Source organism: Bos javanicus, chromosome 26 (assembly GCF_032452875.1).
Source record: "Bos javanicus breed banteng chromosome 26, ARS-OSU_banteng_1.0, whole genome shotgun sequence".
Taxonomy (NCBI): domain Eukaryota; kingdom Metazoa; phylum Chordata; class Mammalia; order Artiodactyla; family Bovidae; genus Bos; species Bos javanicus.
In genome coordinates this window covers 47,500,774-47,518,492 of record NC_083893.1, presented here as the reverse complement: position 1 = coordinate 47,518,492, position 17,719 = coordinate 47,500,774, and positions in this window count along the sequence as shown.

Sequence of the window (17,719 nt, the reverse complement as noted above, 5' to 3'; positions counted from 1 at the left end):
CTCCCAGGCCAATAATGTAAGCTACCTGCACATCCTAAATAAAGGTATACTTTCCTTGCATCAACACAGGAACCAGGGCTGATGTAATCAAAACCTATGCTGACTATGCTGGGATTTTCATCTGGACTGAGGGATTGCATGCTAACCTCCAATACCAACCAATTTAGACTTCTATCTACAGAAATAAACACAGTTTCAAACACAAAATAAACAGGATTCCAAATATTAAATTGAGGCACTGTACTAACACTCCAGAAAAATTCCAAGAACACAAAATTAACATAAAAAACAGAGAGATGTAAATATTGTCCTCTGAGGGTCCTCATTATTCTTATTTCAGACAACATACACCCACAAAAATTAAAAACATAATAATTCAAAAGAAAAATTGGAATTTTAGAAATAAAATATGGTATTACCAATGTAGACCAATAGGAAAGAAAAAAAAGAAAACATCAACAGTCTAGCTAAATAATAGAACAGATATGGCTGGAGATAAAATCAGTGAGATGGAAAACCTCGCCAAGGGATGTTAGCATACTGCACTGTAGTAGGATGAAAAGCTGGGGGAGGATACAAGGGGAAAGTCAAATGCTATGAACTACGTATCCAGCTCTAGAAGCCCAGCATCTGTCTAACCAGGGTTAAGCCAGAAAAAAGAATGGAAGGAAAATGAGCAAACATTAAGAGAAAATTTCTAGAAGTGAAGAATTTCTTAGATCCTGTTATAAAATACACCCCACCTCAATGTCTTAGTGAACTTTTAGAATTGCAGGATGTGCCAGATATTATTCCGTGACTCCTAGTATCAGTCTGGTACTTCTCAGTTCTGTCCCACACACTGTGAGTGAGTGCTAAGTCACTTCAGTTGTGTCCAACTTTTGTGACCCTATGGACTGTAGCCCACCAGGCTCCTCTGCCCATGGGATTCTCCAGGTAGGAATACTGGAGTGGGTCGCCATGCCCTCCTTCAAGTGATGGAACCTGGTCTCTGGCATCAGCTGCATTGGCAGAAGTGTGAATTGTAAGGTGTGCCAGATATTATTCCTTGACTCCTGGTATCAGTCTGGTTCTTCTCAGCTCTATCCTGCACTGAGGGAGCTAAAATTCTTTGATTTATGCTTAGGAGACTCCCTGGTCAGCAGATTTCAGTCTGATGCCTGAGACTCTAGTTTGAGGGTGCTGATGAGAAACAGAAATTGTCTCCAGTAGCAGCAATGGGCTGGAGTGTGGGTTCTGGCAGACAGCACTTGGGGACTTCTGGAAACAGACATATGGATGCTTTGGGCTTGTGGTTGTTGCTTGGTTGCTAAGTCATGTTCAACTCTTTGTGACCCCATGGAGTGCAACGTGCCAGACTTCCCTGATCACTCTCTCCCAGAGTTTGCTCCAACTCATGTCCATTGAGTCGGTGAAGCTATCTAACCATCTCATCCTCTGCCACCTTCTTCTCCTCCTCCCTTCAATATTTGTCACCATCAAGGTCTTTCCCAGCAGCAGCAAAGGGCTGGAGTATGGGTTCTGGCAGACAGTGCTGGGGGCTTCTGGAAACAGACATATAGACACCTGGGGGAGTTGTGGTCATTGTGAGGCAACTCTGCAATTGCTGTCCTATCTGAATGCCTGAAGCATTGGCAGTGCTTCTGGCCCTCTCTCTCTCAGTGGGTTTGAGAGCCTTCAGTCTTCTTCATTAAATTCTTTCCCACTTGAAATACTTAGAAAGTAACCTGGTTTTCTGACAGAACCCTAACTGATACACAAGGAAAATGAGAAAATACTAAAAGTTAACCAAGAAAGAGAAAATAGACAAAAGTTATCAACACAAGAATTAAATAAGACTGGTGTTAAAATTCTAGCTTGTATCATGGGAGACAAAGAAATTGGTGTAGCAATGTCTTCAAAAAGACATTTTGAACAAGAATTCTCTGCCTATTTAGATTATTATTCAAACTAAAATCAAAGACAAAAAAATGCGTTTTTACTCTTGAAACCCTTGGAAACACCACTGTCTTTTAAGGACTCTCAAGGCTGTACTCCAGCCAAATAAAAATATGGATTTTATAAAACAAATATATGAGATGAAAGAAGCGGTGATGAGGGAACAGCAGGGGATGAGATGGCTAGATGGTGTCACCGACTCAGCAGACGTGAATCTGAGCAAGCTCTGGGAGATAGTGGAGGATAGAGGAGCTTGGCATGCTGCAGTCCACGGAGTCGAAAGGACTTAGACGTAATGTAGGGACTGAAAACGACAACAACAACAAAATTAGCAAAACTACTATAAAGCATTGTATAGCCTATTTTAGTACACTTTGGGTAATATGACCGAACATTTTTCATGCATTTATTAATAATTAATTACTAAGAAAGAAGAATAAGGATAATTTTGAAAAAAAATAAGTGCTTTCATTTAAATTTAGGATATGGGGAGAAGACAAGTGGGCAAAGCTTTGCCTTATTTAGGGGAAGGGTAAAATTATGGTTAGGAATTGTCAGTGTTGATATAAAACACACTTACGTATGATATTAGAGGAATATAGATAATATATATAAATTCCAAAGTGTTAGAGCAAATAAGTAGGAAAAAAGAAAACAATTCATCCAACTAAAGTGTGGAAGACAACAAACAGTAAGGAAATCAAATATATCAATTAGCACAATAAACACACATGCATTGATTTTGCACATTAAAGGACAAAGAGCAGATTGGAAAAAAAGAAAAGAATCACAATGTGCTATATACAAGAAAGACACACAAAAGAACATGACCTTGAAAAAGTCAAAGATTAAAAGATTGAAAAATAAGGGAAAAGATCGCAATAAATTTGACTAAAGATTAAAAGAAAAAAAAAAGCTAAGGAAAAAAAAAGAAAAGGAAAAGAAAGCAGGATTATATCCAAGTGCAAAACATGTACAAATACCTGAAAACATGTGAGACTCTTCTTAATTCAATAGTAGAACATATTACAGAAACCAGAGTGGAGCAGTGATTGCCAGGGACTGGGGGAGATTGGGAAATGTTCATCAAAGAATACAAACTCAATTAGAAGGTGAAAAAGTTTTGGGGTTCTGATGGATATAGCATGGTGAATATAGTAATACTGCATTACATACTTGAAATTTGCTAAGAGAGTAGACCTTAAAAGTTCTTACCTCCCATGACTCCCAATCAAGTAACTTAGTGAAATGATGGATGTGTTAACTTGATTATGGCAATCATTTCACAGTGTGTACGCATATGAAATCATCAAGCTGTATGCCTTAAAAAATCTTAGCAACTTACAGAAAAAAAAAAAAGAAAACCAGTAGGGAGTATACTGCAAATTGCAACAGAAAAGAGATTCTCCATCCTGTCAGTTCATATTAATGTCATATCAAGTGTGGGCAATGGGAGGGAGCAGCAGGCACGCTCATCCATTCTGTGTGGTTTAGTGAGCAGACGTCACTGGAGCAATTTTGAAAGGCAATGTAGCAGGATCAAAATTAACAGTGTGAATATCCTTGACAGCAAGTCTCCTGTAGAAACTTCTAGAAATATTAGCACAATTATGTAAATCTAAGAGCACAAGGTAATCCCTGCGGACTTGTCTGTATGGCCCCAAACTGGAGTCAGCTTAGGAGCTGGATGATGGCGAGATGACCTATGGTACATCCATTCTATGGAATACGATGCAGGCATAAAAAATCAATGCATAAAGTAGCACTGTAAAAAGTAAAAGCTACATTGAGGGGGAGATACAGATGCCGCAGACACTATGAACAATATTTAATAAGAGCAAATGTGAATGTGTAAAATATTCACTTATGAATTTTGATATGAAGATGTAAATGACACACACCAAGTATTTCCAGGGGTTATTTTTGAAAAGGCAGGTAGATTTGGGAGGGGCTGGGAAAGGAATTCGTCTTTTAGCTCAATCTGAATCTGCATAATGACATTTTTTTTTTTTACTAGCACAACTCCACTAATTTAAAAGATAAGAAAAATATCTGAAGAAGTAGAGAGAAGCCTCTGAATCTTTGTTAAAGGAGCTCTGGTGAAAACCAGGGGAAACATCAGTTAATGTGTGGGGTGCAAGGGCTAGGCCTTTGACCTACTTAAGAAGATGCATTGATGTCAAGTCAAAAAGAATGTTCACAGAAATAAAAGAAACATACTAAGAGCAGCTAGTAAAAGTTTTAATGATTTTGCTTCAATAGAAATAATTCTTTATGAGACTGATGTTTTCAAACAAAACTGATCCTGATAAGCTCAAGTGGATGCAGACAGAATTTAAAAGGTACTTGTTTCCTGTTTCCTGATCTCCTTTGTGTTATTCTTCGTTATTTACCAAGGCAGTCTGTGTGTCCCTTCTGTAGACACCTGACAATCATACGTTTACCAACTAAATACCCAATAGAAGCACCACTGAGTCCAGTTCTCTTAGACCCGAGGTGATGGAATGTTGTCAACATTACGGGTACTAGGAATCATCTTCCCCTTTAGCAGTAAATAGGTTTGAGACAAATCCCCCAGGATGGAGTAAAAGAAATCATGATTCCCTGTAGGCTTGCCGGAAACACCAAGCATAAAATTAAGCACATTAGCCCGTCAGGATAAGCTAAGTGGCACAAGGGGAAAAGTTAAAAAACAAAACCCTCCAAACATCAGTTGTTTACAGCAAATATTAGGGTCTACTGTGGTGTTCTTCAGATTGTCTTCACTACAGGACCCTGCCTGAAGGACTGGGAGGCTGCTGGTCTCCTGGCAGAGTGAAAAAAGGAAATCATTGCGAAACAGTTCTGGTTCTAACACACCTGCCTGGGAGTGGCTCATGCTCACACATCACTGGCCTAAAGATGTCATGTGACCAAGCCTGCAGAGACCCTGCAGTTCTGATGAGGAAGTCACACCCTGAACCCAACAGTTTTTATAATATTGAAGGATAGTTTCTACCACCTGGAGTGTTATTCACATGCCCATGCACACAAACACAGATTCAGCTCAGTTCAGTCATTCCATCATGTCTGACTCTTTGTGACCCCATGGACTGCAGCATGCCAGGCTACCCTGTCCATCACCAACTCCTGGGGTTTACCTAAACCCATGTCCATCAAGTTGGTGATGCCATCCAACCCTCTCATCCTCTGTCTTACCCTTCTCCTCCCACCTACAATCTTTCCCAGCATCAGGGTCTTTTCCAATGAGTTAGTTCTTCCCATCAGGTGGCCAAAATATTGGAGTTTCAGCTTCAGGATCAGTACTTTCAATGAATTTTCAGGACTAATTTCCTTTAAGATTGACTGGTTGCAGATCTCCTTGCAAGGGACTCTCAAGAGTCTTCTCCAACATCACAGTTCAAAAGCATCAATTCTTCAGTGCTCAGCTTTCTTTATAGGCCAACTCTCACTTCCATACATGACTACTGGAAAAACAATAGCTTTGACTAGATGGACCTTTGTTGGCAAAGTAATGTCTCTGCTTTTTAATATGCTGTCTAGGATGGTCATAGCTTTTATTCCAAGGAACAAGCATCTTTTAATTTCATGGCTGCAGTCACCATTTGCAGTGACTTTGGAGCCAAAACAGCAGTCTTTCATTGTTGCCCCATCTTTAGTTCTTCTTCACTTTCTGCCATAAGGGTGGTGTCATCTGTGTATCTGATGTTATTGGTATTTCTCCTAGCTATCTTGATTCCAGCTTGTGCTTCCTCCAGCCCTGCTTCCCTGGTGGCTCAGAGGTTAAAGTGTCTGCCTCCAATGTGGGCAACCTGGGTTCGATCCCTGGGTCGGAAACATCCCCTGGAGAAGGAAACGGCAACCCACTCCAGTATTCTTGCCTGGAAAATCCCATGGACAGAGGAGCCTGATGGGCTACAGTCCATGGGGTTGCAAAGAGTCGGACATGACTGAGTGACTTCACTTTCACTTTACTCTGCATATAAGTTAAATTAAGTTGGAACAACAGACTGGTTCCAAATAGGAAAAGGAGTACATCAAGGCTGTATATTGTCACCCTGCTTATTTAACTAAGAGCCTCTTGATGAAAGTGAAAGAGGAGAGTGAAAAAGTTGGCTTAAAACTCAACATTCAGAAAACTAAGATCATGGCATCCAGTCCCATCACTTTATGGCAAATAGATGGGGAAACAATGGAAACAGTGATAGGCTTTATCCTTTTTGGCTCCAAAATCACTGCAGATGGTGAGTGCAGCCACGAAATTAAAAGACGCTTGCTCCTTGCAATGTCTGTGTCAGCAGAGATTGACACTTGTCTATCGAAAACCATTGAGAAAAGGACTGTTTGGGTCAGCCCAGAACTAAATATGGATGAAAGTTAAAGTGAAGTCGCTCAGTTGTGTCCAACTCTTTGCAACCCCACGGACTGTAGCCTGCCAGGCTCCTATATAGGTCCATGGAATTCTCCAGGCATGAATACTGGAGTGGGTATCCATTCCCTTCTTCCTGGCCCAGGGATCAAATCCCAGCTTCCCGCATTGGCATTGCAGGCAGATTCTTTACTGTCTGAGCCACCAGGGAAACCCCCAGGAAAGCCCAATCTTAAGTATGCATTTGTATATATGCGCATACACATTCATTCTGATTTAAAATCGGTTAGAAGCTCTCCTTTCCTAAAGAAAAGTTCCAGCATTAACAAGAAGGCCTGATAACCTGCCCACCTCCTTCATCCTTATCTCATCCATCCTTATCTTTCCTGACTTGGGATATGGAATCTCCTCCCAAAGGACCCCTTTCGTGACTGTCAAATTTCATAGAGTTCCCCCAAAGTGTCTTCCTGCATGTTATTCCTTCTTCCTGGCATCTAATAAATCCTCAATAAATATTCATTTAAAAGTGATAAATGAAGGAAAACTGAGACGAAGAGATCCAGTTACAGGAAACCAGGGGCTGTTGACAGAGAGCAGGAGGGTCTCTAATCAGATCAGGCTGGAGCTGGGGGAAGGATCCTCCCTGTTCTCTCCTCCCCCAGGGGTAAGAAAACAGTCAGGATCTGACTTTTTGTTGTTGTTGTTAATTTTATGAGCCCTAAACTGTCAAGAAGGAGACATAGAGAAGTAAGTCAGCTATGATCCACCTGAGCAGGGAAGGTTGGGAGGGATGTGGGAGCAGAGTCACTGCTGAGGGTAGGGATGGGGGCGTCCACTGGGTTATGGCAAGTTTGCCTAGAACGGGAGCAGGGGTGCAGTCCAGGCCACACAAAGCCTCTGAAAGAGGAAATTACGCATATTCCTCAGATCACCTTGTTTCTTTTTTTTTAATATTTTTGAAACTAGGAATTATTAATAATATGAGAAAATTCACAAATGGTTTACAAACTAATAAAAGTTAGGATTGATGGATTATCTAATTGGATTTTTATCATAAAACAGCAATTCCATACACCAATGTTCCTGCAATTTTGCTAACCTCTATGCATATTCAAAACAAACTCCCAAATCCTTGTCACCTAAGACTTTATATTCTAACAAAAGCTTCCGTGTACTTAAAAGAAGCAAAATGTTATGCTGGTGTCTATTTGTTGCTCACTCAGTCGTGCCAACTCTTTGTGACCTCCATGGACTGCAGCACGCCAGGCTTCCCTGTCCTTCACCATCTCCCGGAGTTCGCTCAAACTCATGTCCATTGAGTCGACAATGCCATCCAACCATCTTATCCTGTCGTCCCCTTCTCCTCCTGCCCTCAATTTTTCCCAGCATCAGGGTCTTTTCTAACAAGTCAGCTCTTCGCATCAAGTGGCCAAAGTATTGGAGCTTCAGCTTCAGCATCAGTTCTTTTAAAAGAGGTATCTATTAGAAGAGATAACTTCTTTGAAGTTCTTTAACCCTTCCGTGAAATAAAGCCTGAATATCTGTATCAACAAGTAGCGTGTGTGCTACTTGGAGAAAGCACAATGACTATGTAAATTTTCTTTTTATTTTATAATTTTCTTTCTCTTTTTTTTCCACAATCCGAGAAACTGGAGAGGTTTACTGCAGAGATAGTGCCTTCATCTCCAGGCGTGCTCCTGCAGGATGTATGGGCCCAGGCTCACCACCGCAACACCGGGACTGCATGCTCCCCGCTCACGAGTGCAAGAAGCACCCTCACGGCTGGCCGTCAAAGGTGCACAGCTCGGCCTGGCTGGCCCAGCAGGCTGCCGGGGAGGACCCTCTCTGGCGCAGGGTGTACACTTTGTCCCTGGGCTGATTTCCACTGGCTGCAAAGTTTGTGAACGTGTCCAAGTTATTTCTGTCATGTTTCTCCAACTGGCCTTCGATATTTAAAAGAGCCCTTGTTTAAATCCAACTCAGTTTCTACACTGGCCAAATTGAAAACATCAGTCCAGCCTCCAGAGCGAACCTCCGTTATCATGATTTATACATGGGAACGTGAGCCCTGCCAAGAAACACACAACCTCTGCCCAATGTTAATAATTGCAGTATGGAGACAAGGTCCATTACATGAGATAATGCTGTACAGGGCTGAATCTTTTGAAGGGAAAAGATAAATAAAAAGATGAGCCTCTCACTTCCCACAAACAGGAGTGAATAGATGTGGATAGACAACAGATTTGATGAGTAACGCCAGGGAAGCACAGGGGTTCTCAGTCCTTCCCAAAGACAGACTGCATGTGAATTACTGCAGAGTCATAGGAGTAGGCAGTGTTGTGCTACTAATTACTTAACAACCATTTGTTGCAAGGAGAAAAATCCCTGGTCCAGAGTGTTTGCCAATTTCTGTGGTGTAAATACTGCCATACAGCAAATAAATGTAATTTCACTGTATGGATAAAATTGGCATAAATAACCACAACAGCATAGATTGTAAGAAAACCTAGTGGACCAATTAGAAAGAGAATTATTCTGGGAACCTGTTACTGTTTTTCAAAGTATGATTTATTTAACTGTACATTTATAGAATTTAATATTTAATAATAACAGTTGTGTTTAACAACCAGCTTGCCAAATTCCTGAAAATTTAACAGTGGACACTGGAGAGTCAGTCCAAGCTGGCCCTGGAACACCAGGCAAGTTATGCATGCGAATGTGGGCATTTTTATGCCCAAAGAAATATCACAGACAGAAGAGTGAATCTGAGTGTCATTTTAATCGATCATGCCTTTTCCTGGGGTCTGGTTGCAGGCTGGCCTGTGCTCAACTTGGCAGTCTCGTGAGGTAGCCATGCTTTCAAGCACGAGCCAGCAGGCTGAAATTTGTGGTCCTGAAGCTGAGCCCTGAGAACTTTCAAAATCTTTGGGGCATATTTCTGGAAGTAAATGTCCTGGGAGTACTTTTTTTTTCTCAGTATCTAAATCCTCTAAGACATTCTTGCCTTAGGTGAGATGGAGTGCCCAGAGTGTTGTATTTCCTTATATCATCTCTCGGATGGAAATCAGAGAAGGTAAGAGACTTGGACCGGTTTTGAAGCCAGCTATTGATACACAAGCCAGGCCTGGTGGAGTCAGAGGTGCTGGATGTACAACAGAGGAAACAAGGACCCAAAGGAACTGGCAGCGGGGGCAGTGGGGCGGGGGGAAGGCTGTTGCGAAGGTGATCCAGGATTTCCTGAGGGCTCAGAACTGCTGGGATGCTGGGGAAGGCCGGATGCTGTGGGCTCTGCTTTCTGTCTCATCCTCTGTTGCTGTTCAGTTGCCAAGTCACGTCCAGCTCCTTGTGACCCCATGGACTGCAGCATGCCAGGCTTCTCTATCCCCCACTATCTCCTGGATATCATCCCCACTCTCCTGCATCTAACTGAGATGGGATGGCAGCTGCCAGGACTTCATATGAGGAAGGGTCCCAGTGTCTCCTCCTTCCCACGAGGTTTCTCATGGGAAGAGTATTCAGTGATGATGGAGGAAGGGGCATAAGCCTCTCTGGTGATACAAGATACTTACAGGCTGAAACTTGTGTTGGAGAAGACTCTTGAGAGTCTCTTGGATTGTAAGATCGAACCAGTCAATCCTAAAGGAAATCAACCATGAATATTCATTGGAAGGACTGATGCTGAAGCTGAAGTTCCTATACTTCGGCCACCTGATGTGAAGAGCTGACTCCTTGGAAAATATTTTGGTGCTGGGAAAGATAGAAGCCAAGAGGAGAAGGGGATGACAGAAGAAGAGATGGTTGGATGGCATCACTGACTCAATGGACATGAGTTTGAGCAAACTCCAGAAGATGGTGAAGGACAAGGAAGCCTCGTGTGCTGCAGTCCATGGGGTCCCAAAGAGCCAGACACAGCTGAGCAACTGACCAACAGCAACACAGGCTGAAACTTACATCCCTCTCAAAGTTAAGGATCTCAGATCTACTTTCAGGGAAGAAAGGGGGAAGTCGCAAAAATCTCCCACTATGGGCTGTGTTACAGAAATGCTGCAGTTGTGAGGGTGGTCAGGAGGCAGCCCAGCCCTGGGCTCAGGGCTGGCCAGGTGTTCAGACTCCACTGGGGGTGGGGGGACAGGTCCATTTTGCAGCCAAACCTCCTACCAGACCTGGCCTCCTGACTGGGTCATGGATCTTGCCCTTGACTTGCCCAGAGAGAGAAGAGGAAGAAGAAACCATCTTACTGAGGGTTTTAAGGACTTTGAGTCAAATACTCACTTCCTGGATGGAGAATTCTGAGCGAGTCTAGGAAAGAAGCGTTATTTGGTGGTAGGTATTCCCAAAATCCAGCAGCAGTTTCTCCAACATCTGGAACCACCCAAGCCTCATTCACATCATGGAAGCTGTGCTAGTCAGAGATCTGATGGGAATTCCAGGGAGCTTGAGGCTTCTGGGTCCCGTGGAAATATCAGCCAAGGGGAGGGTGTGCTAATTTGGGAGCTCTTTGAGAGGTCAAAAGTTCAAAGGAGCATCTTTCTTGTGCTTAGGTGATGCACTGGAGAGGTTTTCCTTCTTTTAAGATTTTGATGTGGACTGTGTTTAAAGTCTTTATTGAATGCATTACTGTTTTGCTTCTGTTTTACGAGCACAAGGCATGTGTGATCTTAGCTCCCCGACCAGGGATGAAACCCACACCCTCTGCGTTGAAAGGCAAAGTTGTAACCCCTGGACCACCAGGGAAGTCCCCAGAGGTGCTTTTCTTAATGCTGTTGAGGTGGGTGGCGTTACTATCGCAGGGCCTTGGTTCAGCTCAACCAGTTACAGGCGATGATCTTTTGGGTAGAAGGTTCTGGCAGGGGCATGGTGCCTGGGAACACAGGACACCCCCCTGTCATTATGGCCCACCATAGCCCCCCTGTCATTACAGCCCACCATAGCCCTTGTGGCAGGACAGGAGATCAATCCTGGGCAGCTAAGAGCCTCGCGTGTAACTGACCTGCTCAGTGACAGGGAAAAGCACTCACAGAGTCCAAGAACGGTGAGAAGTCAATTCTAGTTTTGAAAAGTCTGTCAGATTAATTAAAATACAGTGTCGAACAGGAGAGCTAATTAATACATGCTCAGCCTCCCTCTCCTGATCCATGGCTTTGTTCTGGCCTGGGGACCCCCTCCCCCCGTCTTTGCACCATGCAGGGGTGGTGGGGGAGGCTGGAGGATGCTGGCTTAGCCTGATGGAGAAGTTTAGCACCGGGAAGAGTAAGGTAAACTGCCACAAACAATTAGTGTCTGTTTCCAGAACAAATAGAAATCAACCAGCGATTAGTGTTGTCATTTCTAATCCTTTCAGATTGTTTGATTATAATAAAAGCACAAAAATCAGAAGAGGGGGCACTGCTTTATGGCATAATTGATCTCTTAAACGGTCCTACTCCTTTTTGCATTTTTGTCAAAAATAACAGTAACTCTTGAAGCTTTGCATGAAGACATTCATAGAAATTATTAAAAGCTCTGACACCAAATTACCTGAGAGATTACATGAGATGTTTGACCGGTTTGCCTGTCAACCTGTAGGCAGCTTCTACGAGGGTTGTTAACCATCCTTGATTGGCCAAGACAGCGGTGCTTCCCCAGGGGGCACTTTTAGGATGAAAAAACATAATCAGAGGGGACCCTCCAGAAGACGGAGCCAGAAGGATTCCAAAATGGACCGCTGTGGGCTGGGTTGTTGGGGAAGTCTGAACAGAGCCTGTCAAATCATCTGTCTGGAGCAATTATGTTGATAAATTTGCCACCCAGATGCATCTTCTCACTTGCATTACTTTGCGATGTGACACCACAAAACACAAGCCTCTGTTTGGGTTCCCTCCAGCTGCGAATGGAGAAGAAGAGACAGTGGCTTTTCCCATGTTGGGTCTTTTTGGGAAAATCCCTCAGAAGGCTTGCCTTGTGTATTTCCTCTCACTGATCTGAGGGCTGAATCTACCTGCATCAGTGGAAGGCCATCTTTTGTGGTTTAGCATCTTCTGGCAGCTCCATTGCTTTACCGAGAGGACTCGGGATGCCAAGGGCAGTGACCTTCGCTTCCTTGGACCACCTTCGAGAAGAGCATCAGATGCCGCTTCACCTTTCAGCTCCCTCTGTGCTGATTAAATGCACCCATTTGTCAACCACATGGTCTGGTTTCTTTTCTGTTTTCTTCCTTTTCTGGTTGGTTCCTTCCTCCCTTTAGTTGAGGCAGTTCTGTTTGCTCCCCAGGCCAAGCTCACCCCCACGGCTCCTCAGGCCTTAGGAAGCCTCCGACCCCAAGGATGGGTGTCTCCTTAAGCTCCTTCCATTCAGAACAAAGCTGAAGCAGAGCGCACACACAGCAGATGTTTGTTGAGTGAATCCAGGCAGGTGGCTCCCCAGGCTTGGTCTCCGAAGGCTGGATAAGAGCTCCTCAAGTAGAGGGGGAGCCACAGGTGTCCCAGGCAGAGGGGGCAGCGACGGGGTGATCGATGGCAGAGAAGCCCCGGGTGTCTCGAGCGGGGGGGTCCATGGCCGCTGTCCTGTCTGGGGGCCACAGCCCGCTGGCAGCGCCAGTGTGGTCTGTGGCCTGTCCTGTCTGGCTCTTGAATTCTTGTGACCCAGAACTTCTCCTTTATTTTCTCACTGAAGCCAGCTAGCTGCCATTTTCTAACCCCTCACACACACTTGGAGGACAGGGATTTTCTGGCCTCTTTCTGGAAGGAAAGGTGTCGTCTTTTGTCCCTCACAAGTCACTGCTCATTCTGGAAAGTGGTGTGAAAGATGGGATGCCAGTTCAAGAAAAGCAACTCAAACCTGTGCAGAACAGAGATGTGGACTTCATACTGCCATTTCCAGCAATTGAAGCAGCATATTTGGGTAGGGAATTTTAATTGAAAAATAAAATGTTCACTGGGGTAATGTGTGTATTAATTTAATATAATGTGAATAAGAAGTCACTTGAGATGGGAGCTGGACGCAGCCCCTGGAGGTCTCTTGCCGTGACAGCGGCTCAGGCAGGCCTCCTTCACCCTTTGAAAGGAGGGTCCCTGTTGCCAGAAGCAGTGGGGTGATGGCTGGCTTGGCTGGCAGGGTGTGCCCAGCACCCTCCCTACTCCCGCTGGGCCTGCTGGGTCTCAGCAGCGTCAAATGACACAAAGTCAAGGCAAAGCTGACGAACCCCAAAGGACTGAGCTGGGCAGTAACAGCCAACAGCCATCAGAACACTTTTTGGGGGGTTGGGAGGAGAAATCAGTCAACCCTAAAGGAAATCAACCCTGAATATGATGCTGCAGCTGAAGCTCCAATACTTTGGCCATGTGGTACAAAGATCTGACTCACTGGGAAAGACTCTGATGCTGGGAAAGACTGCGGGCAGAAAGAGAAGGGGTGGCAAAGGATGAGATGATTGGATGGCATTACTGACTCAATGCACATGAGTTTGAGCAAGCACAGGAGACAGCGAAGGACAAGGAAGCCTGGCGTGCCGTAGTCCACGGGGTCGAAAAGAGCTGGATGCTACTTAGTAACTGAACAAAGAGGTGGTTCTAATTGACTGAAGTTGTGGTTTTTTTTTCAGGTTATCAACAGAAATGTATTCCTCATAGGTCTGGAGGTTGGAAATTCTAAAATCAGGGCCCCAGTATGGCCGCATCGTGGTGAGAGTCCTTTTCCTTGTTCATAACTGGCACCTTCTCTCTGTGCCCTCACGTGGTGCAGAGAACTGAAGTTCTGTTGCTATTCGAACTCCACACAATAGAGGGGCCACATTCAGTAATAACAATAACAACAGCAACAGTACTAATAAGTGAGGCTTATAGTCCAGCAAACGGGAAGGGTCTTAGGTCACAGGGATGATATTTGACTTCCAGGCAGCTTGAGAAATCTACAATGCTTCATTTCAGCAGCACTTGGACTATGCCCCCATTCTGTAAAATTTGAAAGCAAACTTAAATGTACTCAGTACAAAATGCTATGACTCACAGGTTGTTCTGGAATCACCCAGATGGCACGCTGGACACTTAGAGACTCTCAGAGTTCTCAGGGGTACCTGCACACTCAGCCCTGGAAGCAGGGAAGTGGGCACCCAGCCTGGTGGTCTTGCAGAAAAGCCCTGCTCAGAGATGCTCCTGAACGCGGGCAGCCGACAGCAGTGTCTCTGACAACTGGGGCTCTGGGCTCCTCTGCCTCGCTGATTCATATTCCAGATAAATACCCATTAACTGTGTTTCCCCAAAAGGTGGGATAATGTAGGATAATGTGGACTCCTCCTGAGCTCTTTCTCTATGATTTAATTGAAACAGCATCAACGTTTTTTTTTTTTTTTTCTAGAAAGATTTGTCTAATTCTCATTTCACATTAAAACTTGCCAAATAAAAGACATTCAGGTCAATTTACAAACATTTGCATCCATGCATAAATCACATTTTTGCTAGCATTACCAGCAATAGAGTTACTACGTTAACACCATAGTTTTCTCTCAGCATCTCAAACGTGTACACTTGAAGTACCTTTTCTGGTTGTGCTTTACTTTTGATTCTGTGTCACTCGTTATATTTCTCATGGTGGCTGTTGCTGAAACAGTCCCCTTACATTTTTGGCTTCATTCAAGCCCCCCAATGGCTGATGTTGAAAGTGAGATGCTTCTGTCTTTCTGGAATTATTTTGAAGCTTGTTTCTTCAAACTGTGCTACTGAGGGATTATTTTGCATTATTTTAGTTGCTCTGGGTTTTAATTTGTCTTTTATTTACACTTTTTTTCTTTAATATACATTGAACTTTATTCCTTCACTATTATTCTCCCACAGTTAAGTATCTTTAAAGCAGGGAAGATTGATGCTGAAGCTAATGAAGAACTTGGGATCAGATGGTTCCTTCTTAGAAAGGAACTTGGTTAGCACATGTCCATGGATACAGAAAACGATCTTTCAAGGAAACGTCTGGTTACAACGTTCAGTTAAAACAAGTTTAAGCTGTGGAGTGTTCTCCTGTGCTTCAGTTCAGTTCAGTTCAGTTGCTGAGTCATGTCCGACTCTCACCTGTCTCCTGGGTAACTCGGTGGGTGTCATGGAGATCTGGTAGTCATGGCGGTGGTTTAGTTGCTCAGTCCTGTCCGGCCCTTGCAACCCCGTGGACTGTTGCCTGCCAGGCTCCTCTGTCTATAGGATTCTCCAGGTAAGAATACTGGGGTGGGTTGCCATTTCCTTCCCCAGAGGATCTTCCTGACCCAGGGGTTGAACCCAGGTCTCCTGCATTGCAGGTAGATTTTTTAACCAACTGAGCTATGAGGAAACTGCCATGGAGATCTAGAGTATTCTATTTTATGGGAGAAGGAAAAGTATCTGAGTTAGAGACTAGAAGGAGGAAGTGTGAGCTGTGAATTCAGGGGGCTGCATATCAAATATTTGGCTTGATCGCCTACAGGTTTGGGCGTGCCAGGGCGGGCCTTGAGAGTGGAGCTAGGCAGTGACTACCGCAAGGTCTGTGGTTGGCCCTCGGGGCGCTTGTGACTAACAAGGGGCCATGCTGAATCCACCGCCAACGCTAGACACTCTCCTAGAGAGGGCGACGGTTTATCTTCGCCTCACTCGTCTCCTAGTTGCATTTCATACAATTACTTTTTCCTTGGGATTCTTTCCTTCCTCTTCCATCAAGCAATTCATTCTTTGAAGACCCCTGTTGTCCGTGACATCATTCAGAGGGAGACTTCAAGAAGATGCAGGACTCACGACCATTCTCTTGAGGAGCTCACAGTCCACAACCTGAAGGGACATGATTAGTATTCACTCATTTACTCAGCAAATATTTACCCAGTGCAGACCTGAGCCAGCACACCCTCGGCCATTAGTCTAGGGGTTGACAGATTAGTCAGCAGCCGTCGGGACTGACTATGGAGATTATTAGGATGACTGCCTCTGTAGATGATGGGGCTCCTGGTTTGGTTTTGTGGGGATCAGAAATGACTCTTTGGGAGAAATGACTTTGAAACCAACTGAAGTCCAGCAGGCACTGGCCACATCAAGAAAGCAGAGACAGGTTTCGGGCACGGTGTGTGCTGGCTTGGAGTCCATGAGAATATGGTCCATCTGGACCTGGAGGTAGTGATGGAATAGTGTCTGCTTAGCCACTGAATTCCCCAGGGAGGAGGAGGCAGCCTCCTAGGACCAGGTCACGTGATAGCTTATTTAAAATTGACTATATATGCATAAGTGCATGCATAATGCAAAATTACATCTATACAAAACATTTAACATGATATAAATGCACATACTAGAGAAGGCAATGGCACCCCACTCCAGTACTCTTGCCTGGAGAATCCCATGGGTGGAGGAGCCTGGTGCGCTGCAATCCGTGGGGTTGCGAAGAGTCGGACATGACTGAGTGACTTCACTTTCACTTTTCACTTTCATGCATTGGAGAAGGAAATGGCACCCCACTCCAGTGTTCTTGCCTGGAGAATCCCAGGGATGGGGGAGCCTGGTGGGCTGCCGTCTATGGGGTCGCACAGAGTTGGACATGACTGAAGTGACTTAGCAGTAGCAGCATATGCACATACAAGGCTTCCCTGGTGACTCAGATGGTAAAGAGCCTGCTTGCAGTGCAGCAAACCCAGGTATGATCCCCAGTTAAGGAAGATCCTTTGGAAAAGGGAATGGCAACCCATTCTACTACTCTTGCCTGGAGAACCCCATGGAAGAGGAGCCTGTTAGGCACAGTCCAAAGGGTTCCAAAGAGTTAGTCACAACTGAATGACTAATTCTTTCACTTTACATGTACATATAAATAAATATAAATGGATAGATAAATCTCTATGCAATTATTGAGCACTAGCTGGATGAAAGATTTCTCATGTATTAGATATGCTCCATGAATTCAGCTATTACAGGGGACATCCTGATATCATCGGCTTAATCCTAAGCTGAAGCCGAACTCTAGCTTTAACCCTATTCCAAACCCTACCCAAACCCTAAACATAAACCCAGCCCTAACCCTAACCCTAACCCTTGGCCACCTATGCAAAGAGCTGACTCATGGAAAAGACCCTGATGCTGGAGGGATTGGGGCAGGAAGAGAAGGGGATAACAGAAGATGAGATGGCTGGATGGCATCACCGAATCGATGGATGTGAGTTTGAGTGAATTCCAGGAGCTGATGATGGACAGGGAGGCCTGGCGTGCTGCAGTTAATGGTGTCGCAAAGAGTCAGACATGACTGAGTGACTGAACTGAACTGAACTGAACTGAACCCTAGCCCTAACCTCACCCTATCCCTAACCCTAACCGAGCCCTAACCCTAACCCTATCCCTAAACCTAACCCTATCCCTAAACCTAACCCTACCCTAACCCTAAGACTAACCCTAATGCTGACCCTAAACCAGACCCAGATATGATCCCTGGTTAAGGAAGATTCTT